At 43.6% G+C, this 15593-nt stretch overlaps 1 protein-coding gene across 3 annotated transcripts in view; it reads left to right on the forward strand.

Annotated features, from left to right (window-relative positions):
* Nucleotides 1-11961, forward strand: part of SLC25A36 (solute carrier family 25 member 36) — a 76336-nt gene extending 64375 nt beyond the window's left edge. Inside the window, exons 8-11 of one of the 3 annotated variants that reach the window (XR_012776467.1) lie at nt 2094-2234; nt 3378-3471; nt 10027-10137; nt 11751-11961. The gene's annotated coding sequence lies outside the window, so the exon portion shown is untranslated. Of the gene's footprint in view, nt 1-2093; nt 2235-3373; nt 3472-10026; nt 10138-11750 lie in introns of all 3 variants that reach the window. The other 2 variants (XR_012776468.1, XR_012776469.1) reach the window with 2 other exon arrangements.
* Nucleotides 11962-15593: the final 3632 nt, after the last annotated feature.

The following is a 15593-nucleotide window of genomic DNA, read 5'->3' on the forward strand; positions in this document are numbered from 1 at the left end:
GTACCCTGTTGCAAGCAATGCAATAGTCCAGCAGTGCTTCAGATCTCACAATGAAGCAGCACTTCCGACAAGCAGTAGAGAGATAGGAACATTGTAGAAAGCTTCCCTCCTCACCTCTTTTTTTTTTTTTTTTTTAAATAGATGAGAGGGATTTCTCATCTGGCTTAGGTATTGTCTCAGTCTGCTAACCTAGGGATTTTGAGAGAAGCCTTAATGAAGAGAATTCTGGGTCAGCTGTGGCATCCTTTGGACTTACTTCAAGACCCAATGTTTTGGGGAAACAGAACATCAGGCCTTTTGGAGACCTAAACTATGTGGACCATCTCAGTTGAAAGCTGAGAAATGGCACCATGGATTTGTCTGCTTTAGACCTGTCTTTTGATTGATTTTAACTAGTATTTCTCATCTGGCATGCATTAACATTTTTTTCTGTACCTGATAAAACTGGAAACAGTGGTTTGGAGAACTTGCAGTGGATGCTTAAGAGCTTTAATTTCAAGGCATCTTTACCTTCTTAAAATGCTTAAAGAGACCTAAAGCCATTTATATACCTTGTTTAAAGTTAGCTCAGATTTTTCTGTGCTACACTGTTATCTGCATTATAAATTTAATGAAAGTTGTGCACTTCTCTAGGTTTGCTCTGCTTCCTGACCTCTAAGAATTTGCATTATGATTCCTTGCCCAAATCATGTGCTAATGTATTTTCTCTTTTTGTTATAGTTGTGTCCTGTCTTCAGGCAGATACTGTAGCAAGATGCCAATGGGGTATGAAATGAGAACTGCCCCCCATGTTATCCCACAAGTGTGAGGTCGTTTACCCGATGTGCAAGATGCCAATATGCACATAGGGCAGAGGTATTTTATTTCATGTCTGCACAGAGATGGGTGCTAGGTGGTAGCTCCACAAAGTTGAGTGATGCAGGTAAAGTATTTATATAGTCTAGTTATGCATATGCATAAGTAATTACACCAAGCAGTTTTCTATTGGTCTACATCTCTCATTTCAACTTAAAGCTACAGTGCTACTTTAATATTCTGCGCATGCTCAAAGGTGAGGGGTCTCTGCTTGGGCTGGGGTCTCCAGCTCAGGGGCTGTGACTTTTAGTATTATAATGAGGATAGTTCACGTGAGGGTGCTTCTTATGACACTTCTACTAGTTGTTTCAGATGGATCCCAAAACATCTTAATTAGCTTACGTATTTCTCCAGGATGTGCTTTACCCCCAAGGACAGTAATTCTTGTTTAGACATTCCGTGTTCCAGTCTGAATCCCCCTTATCAACTTTACGTAAGTCCTGGCCTTCCACCAGCTCCTGTTAGGCTACACCAGGAGTGTACGAAGAACACTGTATGGCAGTGGCTGTGCTGGGCTGCTGACTGTGACCGTCTGCTCAAAGTCTGTAGGACAAGCTCCTGAGTCTCTGATCTCCATCAAAACAGAAATCTAGTAGAGCTGGACAAACATCTCAGCTGACAGTTACGTGCAAGCTGTTCAGTCTTTTCTGTTGCTGTTTTTGTATTTGCCTCTTATAAAGGTTTGAGACACAGACTCAACACTACCTGGGTATGCTGTGTTTAAGATAAATGTGTGTTTAACTGCCTTGCTGAACAAGGGTGGTGCTACTGACAGAAATATTTGCAAAATAGTAAATATTGGGAAACACTCTGGTAAAATGACATCTTAATATATACATGTTTGAACCCTAAAGCTGTTTAGTCACTTACAGGAGAAGGGTGTCCAGAATGAATTGTTCTTTAAAGATTAGGAGACTTTGAGGCTCCAGACTCCTCCTGTACTGCAAAACCAGAGCATTTATCTGACAAAAGGCAGGAACAAGGCAGGTAAAGTGAACAGTACAGAACACTGCATAGTAGTTCTGGAAGAGAAACAGCAGGAGAAATGCTAGAAATATCAAGAAATAATTTGCCACCAGACAGCTGTTAAAGCAAGTATATGTTGGGGTGAGATGCTGACCTTATTAAAGTTATCAGGAGTGTTCCTGTTGGCATTATTAGCACAGTTTTGCCTGATAAAATGAGGATGAGTGCCTGGGGGTGGGTTGCATTCAATGGATATTCCCTTTATTTCTCAGGTTGCTCTAAGGCCTGAGAGGGCTCATTGGGAGAACCAAGGAAGGAACAGTGGTGAACCTGACCAGAAGTGTGTAAATTCTTGAAGTGCTTCATTCAGCCAAGGTGCTGGAACTTGGACTGTTTGTATCACTGCTGTGCAAGTATCTCCTTATATATAGTCATACTTCAATTTCCCCATGAGGTTCTGTGATTCCTGAAGTGTACCAGGGCTTAGATCAGTGAATCTCCATAGAGGACTGAAACCTGACTTTACTTGACTCTCTGAGTACACATATCTAGAACCAGAGTTTAAATTATTTTTTTTAAATTATCGATTCAATAGATATTGCTTAATATATTTTATTGCAGTAATTAAAAAAGTCCTTCAATTACCAAATTAATATTTCCAAAGTAAAAACTGGTGAATCCTAAGTAAAAAGTGAATTGCTGCCCACAGTCAATAGTTTAATAGTGGAAATGCTATTTAATTATTATTCAAATTTATGTTCAGTTTTGTGAATTAGCGTATAAATACTATAAATCACTTATATGGAAAAAGCCTTATCCTGGAATATTTCTAAAGATTACAGATATTTGGGTAAGGCAAAATCTTGGCTAACACAAAACCAGGCAGAACAGGGTTGTAGTACAATGAAAATTGTTTGTTTTCTCCAACTTATTTTGTGTACAAGAATTTATGGACCCTTTTGTACAGATCAGAATCTTTCCTGCTTTAATATGCTCATGTAAATGACTGACCATTTTCTTCTATGTGTATGTATTTCTTTGGAACTGGTTGGCCCACCCATTCTTTAGCACAAGCCTTTTTTTAAGGATCAGTTCAAGCTCCTCTTTGGTGTCTTTGAAAATTGCTACTGAAAGTATGCTATTCCTGTAGCCACCTTCTACCCAGTGTATGTATAAATTAGTAATTCAGCTGAAGAAAATATGCCAAATCATTCTGCTCTCTCACTAGAGGGCCAGAGTAAGGAAATAGATTCAGCAGCCTAGAAGCTTATAAATGAGCACTATTTTAGATCAATGGAAGAAGTGAAAAAGCTAATAATTGATTAAGAAAAATCTGTTTTCATCCTCATTTTGTGTGCGTGGACTCAAGTGCTAACGTCTTCACTTATAATAGAAGTAGGAAGCTTTCAGGTCACTTAGTATTTTTAGGTTAAAATTACCACCCTAATAGTGTTAACATCTTCAGTTATAACAGTAGAAGTAGGTAGCTTTCAGGCCATTTAGTATTTTTAGGTTAAAATTAACACCCTAATCTTTTTTTCATTCTTAACAGCCAGAGTAGACAACTGAATATCAATTTAATTTCCTCCCAGAAAAATTCTCAACCTAAGAAATGACCTATTGACACCATGTGTAACATTTGACAAGAAGGTATCAACACCTTTTCTACAGTACATTGCAGTAACCTAATCTGAAAGCAAATTCAGCCTAGAGCATGTCAGGTGTCTTACTTCAGAGGTGTGAATTTAAGCTTCAGAGTAGACTTGAAAGCCAACCCCAAACCCCTGCTGAAAAGAGGCACGTGCCCATTTTGACTGCCAAAGGAGATGCAAGCCACCTCATTCCTTTGGATATTCTTGCCCCTGCAAGTGAAGGATATTTTTCCACGGGCCTGCCCTTCTAGGCTCAGGTGGACTCCTGCCCTTTGTGTCTGCAGGTGACACACACATGGATTGCACTTCACATCCAAAAGGAACAACTGGAACTTGTAGTGTTCTGGTTGTACTGGCCAGTGCTTTCCTAACAGATGCTAGGAACCAACCAATTTCCAGAAGGTGCACCAGTCCCACAGGCAAGCCCTCCCAGTAACGAAACAAATACTCTTTCTGCCATCTCTTCTGGCTGTTCCGTCAGCTACCAGCCTTGCTTCTGCTGTTTTTTAAACTGACTCTCAGGCAGTAAGGGTGAGGATCCACACCCTCACTTTCCTCCAGACATAGTTAATTGGTTTGTGCCAACATTCTCTTCCACTGTTGGAACTGAGAAAGGGGATATTAGTACTGATTTCACTGGGGTAATGCGAAAGTTCATGAGTTATTTTTCAAGTACTATGTATGGCAGTTGGCATTTAAACAGCTCTGAATTTGATAGTATCTGCTTCACAACAGCTGTTGCTATGTGTGGTTTTAAAGGAAGAATATTTCATCAACAACTGAGAATTAGATGTACATAAAAAAAAATGTACTGGTTAACCATCCAGTGCATAGTGTTGCTGGGTCCCTGCCAGGCAACAGTTTGAAGGTGTTTGAATATTTTGAACTGGGGTTTATTCTTCTTTGGATGCATTCTTAATCAGCCAAATGATTCAGAATGTCTGCTTTACCTGTTAAACCTACTTAAGCATCAATCGGTTCATTTTCTTGAATCTAATTATTCAGGGGTTTATAATTAGTAGCTCTTACATTTCTGCATAAATTTTTAACGTGGGATTGGACAAGGACAATTACCTAGGCAATCTAGTAGAGCAAATACATCTTTTTAACCTCTCTTTCTCAAACAAAACCAGAAAGAAAAGTCTTTGATTCCAGTTTTCCAGCACAGCACAATCATGTTTTGTCCTTGTCTCGTACTTTTGCCAGGAATTGTAGCTGGACATGCGTTAGGTTGCTTTGTTTGGTTTATGGGGAGTTCAAGCAAACACATCATGCCGTCACGTTAATACAGGAATTTAAGGGGCTTGTGTCGTTTCCCTGGTTGGTGTATGTCTGGCACGCACCATGAAAACCGACCGAACCCGCCATTTCAGCGAAGCCACCGAGGAGAAGGGCTCCGGAGCGAAGGATCGCGCCGGGGGACCCTTCCTACGGCGGCAAAACCGCGAGGGCAGAAGCGCCGGGAGAGGGAGGGTGCCCCAGCCCCGCCAAGGCGGGAAGGAGGCGGCTCCTGACGGGCAGCTCTGGCTCAGCCTGGGCGGGGACAAGAGCGATGGCGGCGAAACCCCCTCACAGACAAGAGCTGCGGCCTGGAGCGCGGCGCCCGGGCCGTGGCGCGGCAGTTCGAGTGGGCAGCGGCGGTCCCCCTCCTGGCTCTGAAGGGTCACTCAACTAGTGGCCATCGCCCTCCCAGGAGAGCACCTAGCTATGGTTTCCACTCGCCTGAAAGCCATCGCCAGAAGGAATGTGGCGACGCAGGCGGAGCTCCCACACAACCATACAGCTGTCCAGGTCTCCGGCTGCAGGGCGTGCATGAGCCTGTCACTCGTACCGGAGGGCAGCAGAGGCAACAACTGTTTTCGGTGTGACCAGGTGGATGATGTGCTCAGCCTGGTGGCAGAGCTGAAAGAGGAAGTGGAAAGGTTATGGAGTATCAGGGAGCATGAGAGGGAGATAGATTGGTGGAGCTGCACACTACCATCCCTGAGACCAAGGCAGCAGATGGAGGCTCCACAAGAAGCAGAGGATCCCCTACCCTCTTGCCACCACGCAGAAGGAGGGGACCTAGGAGACGGGAGGAGGAATGGAAACTCCCCTGCTCAGGGCGCAGGCAGACCCCCCCCCCCCCCCCCCCCCGGCCTCCCTCACCTTCCCAGTTGCCCTTACACAACAGATATGGGGCTCTGGAACTTGAGGGCCAGGCAAATGAGGATGTAGGTGAAGGTCCATCCAGGGGGTTGCCTAGGGTAAGCCAGCCAGCCCCACGTATTATGACTGCCTCTGTTAAGAAAAAAAGGAGGGTAATTGTTGTAGGCGATTCCCTTCTGAGGGGAACAGAGGGCCCAATATGCCGACCAGACCCATCCCACAGGGAAATCTGCTGTCTCCCTGGGGCCCGGGTTAGAGACGTTACTAGGAAACCCCCTGGTCTGGTATGGTCCTCTGATTATTACCCGCTATTGGTTGTGCAGGTAGGCAATGATGAGGTTGCGGAGAGAAGTCCAAAAGCGATCAAAAGGGACTTCAGGGCACTGGGCTGATAGGTTGAGGGATCTGGAGCACAGGTAGTGTTTTCCTCAATCCTATCAGTGGCAGGGAAGAATACTGAAAGGAACAGGGAAACTCACCTGCTCAACACGTGGCTCAGAGGCTGGTGCCATCAGTGGAATTTTGGTTTTTTTGATCATGGGGACTCTTACACAGCACTGGGCCTGCTGGCAACAGATGGAGTTCAGCTATCTCAAAGGGGGAAAAGGATTCTCGCTCATGAGTTGGCAGGGCTCATCAAGAGGGCTTTAAACTAGGTTCCAAGGGGGAAGGGTCTGTGGCTCACTAGAGAGGTGAGGCTCACTAGAGAGGAGCCTAAAGGTGGCATGCCAATGTTGGGAGTGAAATCAATAGCCCAGCTCAACTGCATCTACACCAATGCATGCAGCATGGGCAACAAACAGGAGGAGCTGGAAGCCATAGTCCAGCAGGATAGCTATGACTTAGTCACCATCACAGAAACGTGGTGGGATGACTCTCAGGACTGGATTGCTGCAATGGATGGCTATAAGCTTTTCAGAAGGGATAGGCAAGGAAGGAGAGGCGGTGGGGTGGTTCTATATGTTAGGGAGTGTTTCGATTGTGTAGAACTCGGTGATTATGATGATAAGGACGAGTGCTTATGAGTAAGGATGAGGGGGAAGGCCAACAAGGTGGATATCCTGCTGGGTGTCTGTTATAGACCACCCAACCAGGATGAAGAGGCAGATGAAGCATTCCATAAGCAGCTGGGAGAAGTCTCACAATCGCTAGCCCTTGTTCTTGTGAGGGACTTCAACTTACTGGATGTCTGCTGGAAATACAACACAGCAGAGAGGAAACAGTCTAGGAGGTTCCTGGAATGTGTGGAAGATAACTTCCTGACACAGCTGGTAAGTGAGCCTACCAGGGGAGGGGCCTCGCTTGACCTGCTGTTTACAAACAGAGGAGGACTGGTGGGAGGTGTGGTGGTTGGAGGCCATCTTGGGCTTAGCAGCCATGATGTGATAGAGTTCTCGATTTGTGGTGAAGTAAGGGGGGGGGAGTAAAACCACTACCATGGACTTCTTGAGGGTAGACTTTGACCTATTCAGGACACTGGTTGAGAGAGTCCCTTGGGAGACAGTCCTGAAGGGCAAAGGGGTCCAGGAAGGCTGGGCATTCTTCAAGAAGGAAATCTTAAAGGCACAGGAGCAGGCTGTCCCCATGTGCCGTAACACGAACCGGCTGGGAAGACGACTGGCCTGGCTGAACAGGGAGCTTTTGCTGGGACTCAGGAAAAAAAAGGAGAGTTTACCACTTTTGGAAGAAGGGGCAGGCAACTCAAGAAGAGTACAGGGATCTCATCAAGTCATGCAGAGAGAAAATTAGAAAGGCAAAAAAGCCCAGTTAGAACTCCATGTGGCCACTGTAGTAAGAGATAATAAAAAAATGTTTTTACAAATACATTAACAACAAAAAGAGACCCAAGGAGAATCTCCCTCCTTTACTGGATGCAGGAGGGAACATTGCCACCAAGGATGAGGAAAAGGCTGAGGTACTTAATGCCTTCTTTGCCTCAGCCTTTAATAGTCAGACCGGTTATCCCCAGGGTAGTCAGCCCCCTGAGCTGGAAGACAGGGACAGAGAGCAGAATAAACCCCCCATAATCTAGGAGGAAGCAGTTAACAACCTGCTACAGCACCTGGACACTCAAAAGTCTATGAGGCTGGATGGGATCCACCTGTGAGCAATGAGGGAGCTGGTGGAGGAGCTTGCTGGTGGAGGAGCTTGCCAAGCCACTATTCATCATTTATCAGCAGTCCTGGTTAACAGGGGAGGTCCCAGACGACTGGAGGCTTGCCAATGTGATGCCCATCTACAAGAAGGGCTGGAAGAAGGATCCGGGGAACTACAGGCCTGTCAGCCTGACCTTGGTACTGGGGAAAATTATGGAGCGGTTCATCTTGAGTGCATTCAACAGGGATGTGCAGGCCAACCAGGGGATCAGACCCAGCCAGCATGGGTTTAGGAAAGGCAGGTCCTGCTTGACCAACCTGATCTCCTTCTACGACAAGGTGACCCACCTAGTGGATGAGGGAAAGGCTGTATATGTTTTCTACCTAGACTTTAGTAAAGCCTTTGACACTGTTTCCCACAGCATTCTCCTAGAGAAGCTGGCGGCTCATGGCTTAGGCAGGTGTACTCTTCACTGGGTAAAGAACTGGCTGGATGGCCAAGCCCAGAGAGTTGTGGTGAACGGAGTTAAATTCAGTTGATGGCTGGTCACAAGCAGTGTTCCCCAGGGCTGTTTTGGGGCCAGTCTTGCTTAATATCTTTATCAATGATCTGGATGAGGGGATTGAGTGTGACCTCAGTAAGTTTGCAGATGACACCAAGTTGTGTGGGAGTGTTGATCTGCTTGAGGGGAGGAAGGCTCTGCAGAGGGACCTGGACAGGCTGGATCGATGGGCTGGGGCCAATTGTATGAGGTTCAACAAGGCTAAGTGCCGGGTCCTGCACTTGGGCCACAGCAACCCCATGCAATGCTACAGGCTTGGGGAAGAGTGGCTGGAAAGCTGCCCAGCAGAGAAGGACCTGGGGGTGTTGGTTGACAGCCGGCTGAATATGAGCCAGCAGTGTGCCCAGGTGGCCAAGAAGGTCAACAGCATCCTGGCTTGTATCAAAAATAGTATGGCCAGCAGGACTAGGGAAGTGATCGTGCCCCTGTACTCGGCACTGGTGAGGCCTCACCTCGAATACTGTGTTCAGTTTTGGGCCCCTCACTACAAGAGGGACATTGAGGTGCTGGAGCGTGTCCAGAGAAGGGCAACGAAGCTGGTGAAGGGTCTAGAGCAGAAGTCTTATGAGGAGCGGCTGAGGGAACTGGGGTTGTTTAGCCTGGAGAAGCAGAGGCTGAGGGGAGACCTTATTGCTCTCTACAACTCCCTGAAAGGAGGTTGTAGAGAGGTGGGGGTCGGTCTTTTCTCCCAGGATGAGATAGGATGAGAGGAAATGGCCTCAAGTTGCATCAGGGGAGGTTTAGATTGGATATTAGGAAAAATTTCTTTACTGAAAGGGTGGTCAAGCATTGGAACAGGCTGCCCAGGGAAGTGGTGGAGTCACCATCCCTGCAGGTATTTAAAAGACATGTAGACGTGGCACTTCGAGACATGGTATTAGTAGGCATGGAGGATGGAGGTGTTGGGTTGATGGTTGGACTAGATGATCTTACAGGTCTTTTCCAACCTTAATGATTCTATTATTTCTGTGATTCTATGAAGTTAGCAGTGAGTGTTTGTATTGGAAGAGTAAAACAAATGCTGTGTTTGATCTGGCTGCTTGCAGAGTATCAATGGGAATCATTATGGATGTGTGGAAGCGTGTACACAAGCTCAGCCAAGCTGCCACTCTGAGGGGTGAAACTTCTGTTGCTCTAAAAGCACTGATACTGTTCAGCCAAAGTCAGACCAAGACACATTCAGATTTTCCTCATGCTTTTTAACCAACTGAATCTGGAAGGAGAGCTAATTAAAGATGTACAAAGTTTCATGCCTATCTTTATTATAAATGCAACTGTGACACAATTTTTCGGGTGAAACCTACAATGGAAGGGAAGAAAACACGCATTTCAAATTAAGTAGCTCTGTACTCAAGACAAAAAGCAGGCAAGATCTTGACTAGGCAAATTAACCTACCTACCTATGTATTGTGTGCTGAGAAATTATTTTTAGCATGCCTGTGACACTTTTGATAATTACTTTTTTAGGTAATCAAATGCTGTATTTAACAAAACAGAGATGAAATGGGGAGTTTGGCATGGAAGGAGAGATGTCTACGTAATCATCTTTATCTTGCTAATATTAATAACCTGGGAAAGCACTGCTATAGAACCTATAGTTACCTTCTGAAAGCAGAGCAGAAATAATTACCTGCATTGAGTACTTATTAATATCTAGTGTAATACATTTTAAAATGTATTACATAACCATAAAAATGGTATGTAAATGTGGCTACCTGGTTTCACAGGTAGCTTCTTCTTTTCCAGACAGACATCATCTAACATTAAGATATCGTGGGATTTCATGAGTTGAGTCAGCTGGTTTGTGGCCTGTGCCTTTTGGGCAGTTCAGCCTGGATTGCTCCCAGAACCCAAAGGGTAAGATTTCCAAGAGGAGAGTTGTTAGAATATCTAGCAATGTAGAAACCACTTTCTGCGTTAAGCTAGCACTGTGCTGAAAACTATCATAGCAACCAAGTGCCATTCGGAGCATCTTCTCACATTTGGTTGCTTGCAAAAGAAAAGATCAGCCTGGGGGGGAAAAAAACAAGCAAAACCCAAAACAGGATAAAACCCAGTAATTCACAGAAAACTATCAAATTAATGGAACGTCATTTAAAAATCAGCATTAATTTTATATCATTCCATATGCCTTGTCCATTTAACTTTTTTTTAATAGCTTTCAAATAAAGTACTGAAAAATACTTTATTACTGGAGGCTTTTGGTATGAAATGACCAATTTAATCTGTAGTTTGTCAGCAATTGGGAACAGAATTTCTCCAGCCCCATTTTGTTGAGGGCATTTTCTTTATTATTGGTCTCTTTCTGATCATCTGTACTGCCTGAAAAAGGAAAAAGCTCTATTTTATTAACTTAACTGAAGAAACTGAATGACAGGTTTTTTTTCCATGACTGATTGCTGAGTAAAAAAAGAAGTTATGGCTAGGTTATGATTATTTTCTCCTGCTGTGATGAGATTAGAAAAGTTGAAGTCAGCACCTGGTTGTGGACAGCCATCAATAAAGACGATATACAATAAAAATGAAATCTAGTATTTCATTCACAATTTGAGCAGCAGCTCAGTTTCTGTGCTCACTTCCTCATTAAGAAACTTCTCTTCAGAGAACCATCATTAAATTATGTTTCTCTGCTTCTCAGGATGATGTGTACTTCCTAATTTAGCACTTACATGGTAGGAAAGAAATAATTAATTCTGAGCTTTTCAGTTCTCTCCATTGACTTGCCAGAGGAAAAAAATAATGGAACAATTCCTTTCAAGTCTGAAAAGAGGGTGAGATGTATACTTATTCATCAATATACTTGGACTGCCTGTCCCTCCACCATGAACATCTATGGTGTTTTTCAAAAGTTTGCCACAAACTGGTAAAGTTATAACATAAGTTTCTTTAAGAGTTAAAATATTCCTCACATCGTCATCTTTTTTGTGGACTTAGCTTGCTGTATTGGGAATGATCCAGGAGAGGACTTCACTTCAAAAGTAAATGTAGATTTTTAAACTGTATTTTGAAATATCTGAAGTGAAAAGTTTTGGAAGGTATTGGAGTTCAGTAAATTCCCTCCATTGTGTTTAAAATTCAGTACATTTTATAGGAGGTATTGTTTAGAAATATTTAAAAGTTGCACCTATGTTACAAGGCTTTACAAGCCAAGCTTCAGGTGAAATTTTATAATTGGAATCTAATTTTCTAAAAATAAACTTAATTTGAGCATGACACCTCACCATGAAGCACTGAACATGGATGCCCTCTGTTGCACATAGCTACCTGTACCGGTCCAAGCTGTTGAAACCATATGGCTAAAATGTTGTAGGATGGTAGAGAAAGCGTAATTAATAGTTAAGCATTCTATTTTTAATGTTAATGTTAAATATTGAGTCATTCACAAGCTATTCAAAATATGTACTGTTATCTTACTTATTTTATCTTAATTTTAAGTTAATGTTTATTATCTGAATGATTCTCCTTACTAGAGGAAAATGGAAGTTAGCTGATTCTGTTACTCTGTGAAGGATCTACCTGGAAGATTTCACTAGAGGCATCAGTTATTTTATTAACTATGCATTTGAGCAAATTAATATTCTTAATCTTATTTCTTGAGAATAGGCGATTGTGCTGCAGAGATCTTGGTGTTACTGCTCCATAATCCAAAAGTTTCTCTGGTGTGTACTTCCCAGCCTACAGATTTGTCAGTAGACTATTCTGTTCTGCTCCACTGTTTTTTCTAATTATACTATATATTCCTCTTCCCATAACTTCCATCCCATACAAACAATATATTTGCATCATTTGAAGGAACATTATTTCAATAGCTTATCTGTAAATTCTGATTGCCAGTATTATTTCACGACACAAAGTCGGTTCAAAGTTACATGTTTCATCTTTGATTAGTAGTTCTTTTTGTAGTTGCACAAAATGTTAATTTGTACATTAATGCTAATATGTTTCAGCTGGGCTTGCTTTTGCTTCAAAAGCTGGGCTTACTACTATGGTGTATGGAAATTGAGAGTATAACAAATATGAGTGTGAGAAGCTAAATTTCTGCTTATTACATTAACACTGGGATGCTGTGTTAGAGTTTGGTTGCTGTTTATTCATGGCAATAATCCATCTTTTCCTCAGCAGTTGAAGCATATCTAATGCCAATTACAGCTATTACCCTGATTCAGACTGCTCTCAAATTCATGTTGTCATATTTACTCTTGACTATTTATACGGCAAGCACTGGGATTTGAAAAAAAAAATAGGTCAAGAAAGGAGAGAAAGAAGAAAATATACCTGTTGAATTAGAGGGCTCAGTTGTTTCTGATGTGAATTGAAAAATTGCAAGGTGTTACATAGTCACCTAATTGCTATCCATCAATATTAATGTCCAGCTTACTCCAACTAAACATGAACCACTTTGTTGGAAAAGCAATTAACAAGTGAAATCATATCCCCCAAATTCTAAGGGTTTAGGCCATTTTATTGTAATCCAGTGATGGTTACCATACAGACTTAACTTTCCATTCAGATAATGTAGTTTACAAGCTGTTTGGAAACTCATTTTCAGCTCATACCTTATTGTTCCATATCTGAACAATATTACTTTGCTATTTTCAGATTTGGCTTCATTTTTTATTTTGTTGAGACATGACAGATCTGACCAGAGAGTGTTAAGGCAAATTTGTTATAAGCATTCATTATATTGGTTTAATAGTCACTGGTTTCAATGTTGATTTAGTTGCTCTCAAAGATGTGCTATGTAATACCTTACTTGCAGTACATGTTCCCTCTTGTGCTGTTTATTGCTGCTGGGAGCTGAGTCGAGGTTATAATTTTGCTGCACTGTGTAACACTGGCTTATGGTATAATAAAATTACTGGTCATGAGACTAATCTCCCATAACAATCATCCCATAAAAGGCCATAAGGTCAAGGGACCTGCACAGGAGATCCAGTTTTTAGGCATAAAATGGCAAGATGGATGTCATCAGATCCCGATGGATGTGATCAACAAAATAACAGCCATGTCTCTACCAACTAGCAAAAAGGAAACACAAGCTTTCTTAGGCGTTGTGGGTTTTTGGAGAATGCATATTCCAAATTACAGTCTGATCGTAAGCCCTCTCTACCAAGTGACCCGGAAGAAGAACGATTTCAAATGGGGCCCTGAGCAACGACAAGCCTTTGAACAAATTAAACAGGAGATAGTTCATGCAGTAGCCCTTGGGCCTGCCTGGGCAGGGCAAGATGTAGAAAATGTGCTCTACACCACAGCTGGGGAGAATGGCCCTACCTGGAGCCTCTGGCAGAAAGCACCAGGGGAGACTTGAGGTCAGCCCTTAGGGGTTTGGAGTCGGGGATACAGAGGATCTGAGGCCCGCTATACTCCTACTGAAGAAGAGATATTGGCAGCATATGAAGGGGTTCGAGCTGCTTCGGAAGTGGTTGGTACTGAAGCACAGCTCCTCCTGGCACCCCCGCTGCCAGTGCTGGGCTCAGTGTTGAAAGGGAGGGTCCCTCCCCTCTACACATCATGCAACTGACACTATGTGGAGTAAGTGGGTTGCACTGATCACACAACGGGCTTGAATAGGAAACCCCAGTCACCCAGGAATCTTGGAAGTAATTATGGACTGGCCAGAAGGCAAAGATTTTGGAATATCACCAGAGGAGGAGGTGACGCGTGCTGAAGAGGCCTCACTGTATAATAAACTGCCAGACAATGAGTAGCAATATGCCCTGTTCACTGATGGGTCCTGTCACCTTGTGGGAAAGCATCAGAGGTGGAAGGCTGCTGTATGGAGTCCTATACAAATCACAGAAACTGCTGAAGAAGGAGGAGAATCGAGTCAGTTTGCAGAGGTGAAGGCCATCCAGCTGGCTTTAGACATTGGTGAATGAGAAAAGTGGCCAGTACTTTATCTCCGTACTGATTCATGGATGGTGGCAAATGCCCTGTGGGGGTGGTTACAGCAATGAAAGCAGAACAATTGGCAGCGCAGAGAAAAACCCATCTGGGCTGCCACATTGTGGCAAGATATTGCTGCCCGGGTGGAGAACCTGGCTGTAAAAGTACGTCACTTAGATGCTCACGTACCCAAGGGTTGGGCCACTGGAGAACATCAAAACAACCAGCAGGTGGATCAGGCTGCTAAGACTGGAGTGGCTCAGGTGGATCTGGACTTGGCAACATGAGGGTGAATTATTTATAGCTGGATGGGCCCATGACACCTCAAGGCCATCAAGGAAGAGATGCAACATACAGATGGGCTCGTGATCGAGGGGTGGACTTGACCATGGACACTATTGCACAGGTTATCCATGAATGTGAAACATGTGCTGCAATTAAGCCAAGTGGTTAAAGCCTCTGTAGTAAAAACTCGCCAAGGCAAGCACTATGTGCTTACAGTGGTGGAAGCAGCCACCGGATGGCTGGAAACATACCCTGTGCCCCATGCCACCGCCTGGAACACTATCCTGGGCCTTGAAAAGCAAGTCTTATGGCAACATAGCACCCCAGAAAGAATTGAGTCAGACAATGGGACTCATTTTTGAAACAACCTCATAGACACCTGGGCCAAAGATCATGGCATTGAGTGGGTATGTCACATCCCCTATCATGCACCAGCCTCTGGGAAAATCGAATGATACACTGGACTGTTAAAGACTACACTGCGAGCAATGGTTGGTGGGACATTCAAGCATTGGGATACACATTTAGCAAAGGCCACCTGGTTAGTCAACACTAGGGGATCTGTCAATCGAGCTGGCCGCGCCCAATCAAAACTTTTACGTACTGTAGAGGGTCCCTGTAGTGCACATAAAAACATGCTGGGGAAGACAGTCTGGGTTACTCCTGCCTTAGGCAAAGGCAAACCCATTTGTGGGATTGCTTTTGCTCAAGTACCTGGGTGTACTTGTTGGGTAATGCGGGAGGATGGGGAAGTCTGATGTGTACCTCAAGGGGATTTTATTTTGGTTGAAAATGGCTAATGAACTGAATTGTATGATGTTAATTGCTATGTAATACTGTATGTCATCACTTCTATGGTGGCTATATACCATCTCAATGGTATTTCAGTAAGGATCACCCAGATTAATGAAGAATGAACTTCGATGAAACTGAGCAAAGTGCAGCGATGATAGAACTGGACAAGCACAGTGGTGATGGAACCAGAACTGGCTTCAGCATGCAACAATCCAACACCACACACCATCTCTCCTGCCCTGAAGGACTGTTATGACAGATGGAGCCCAAAGTCATGGACTAAATGAACTAAGCGAACATTTTATAGGGAACGATATCTGTGTGTATATATCAAAAGACAGCGA

The sequence above is a fragment of the Mycteria americana genome, chromosome 7 (assembly GCF_035582795.1).
Source record: "Mycteria americana isolate JAX WOST 10 ecotype Jacksonville Zoo and Gardens chromosome 7, USCA_MyAme_1.0, whole genome shotgun sequence".
NCBI lineage: Eukaryota > Metazoa > Chordata > Aves > Ciconiiformes > Ciconiidae > Mycteria > Mycteria americana.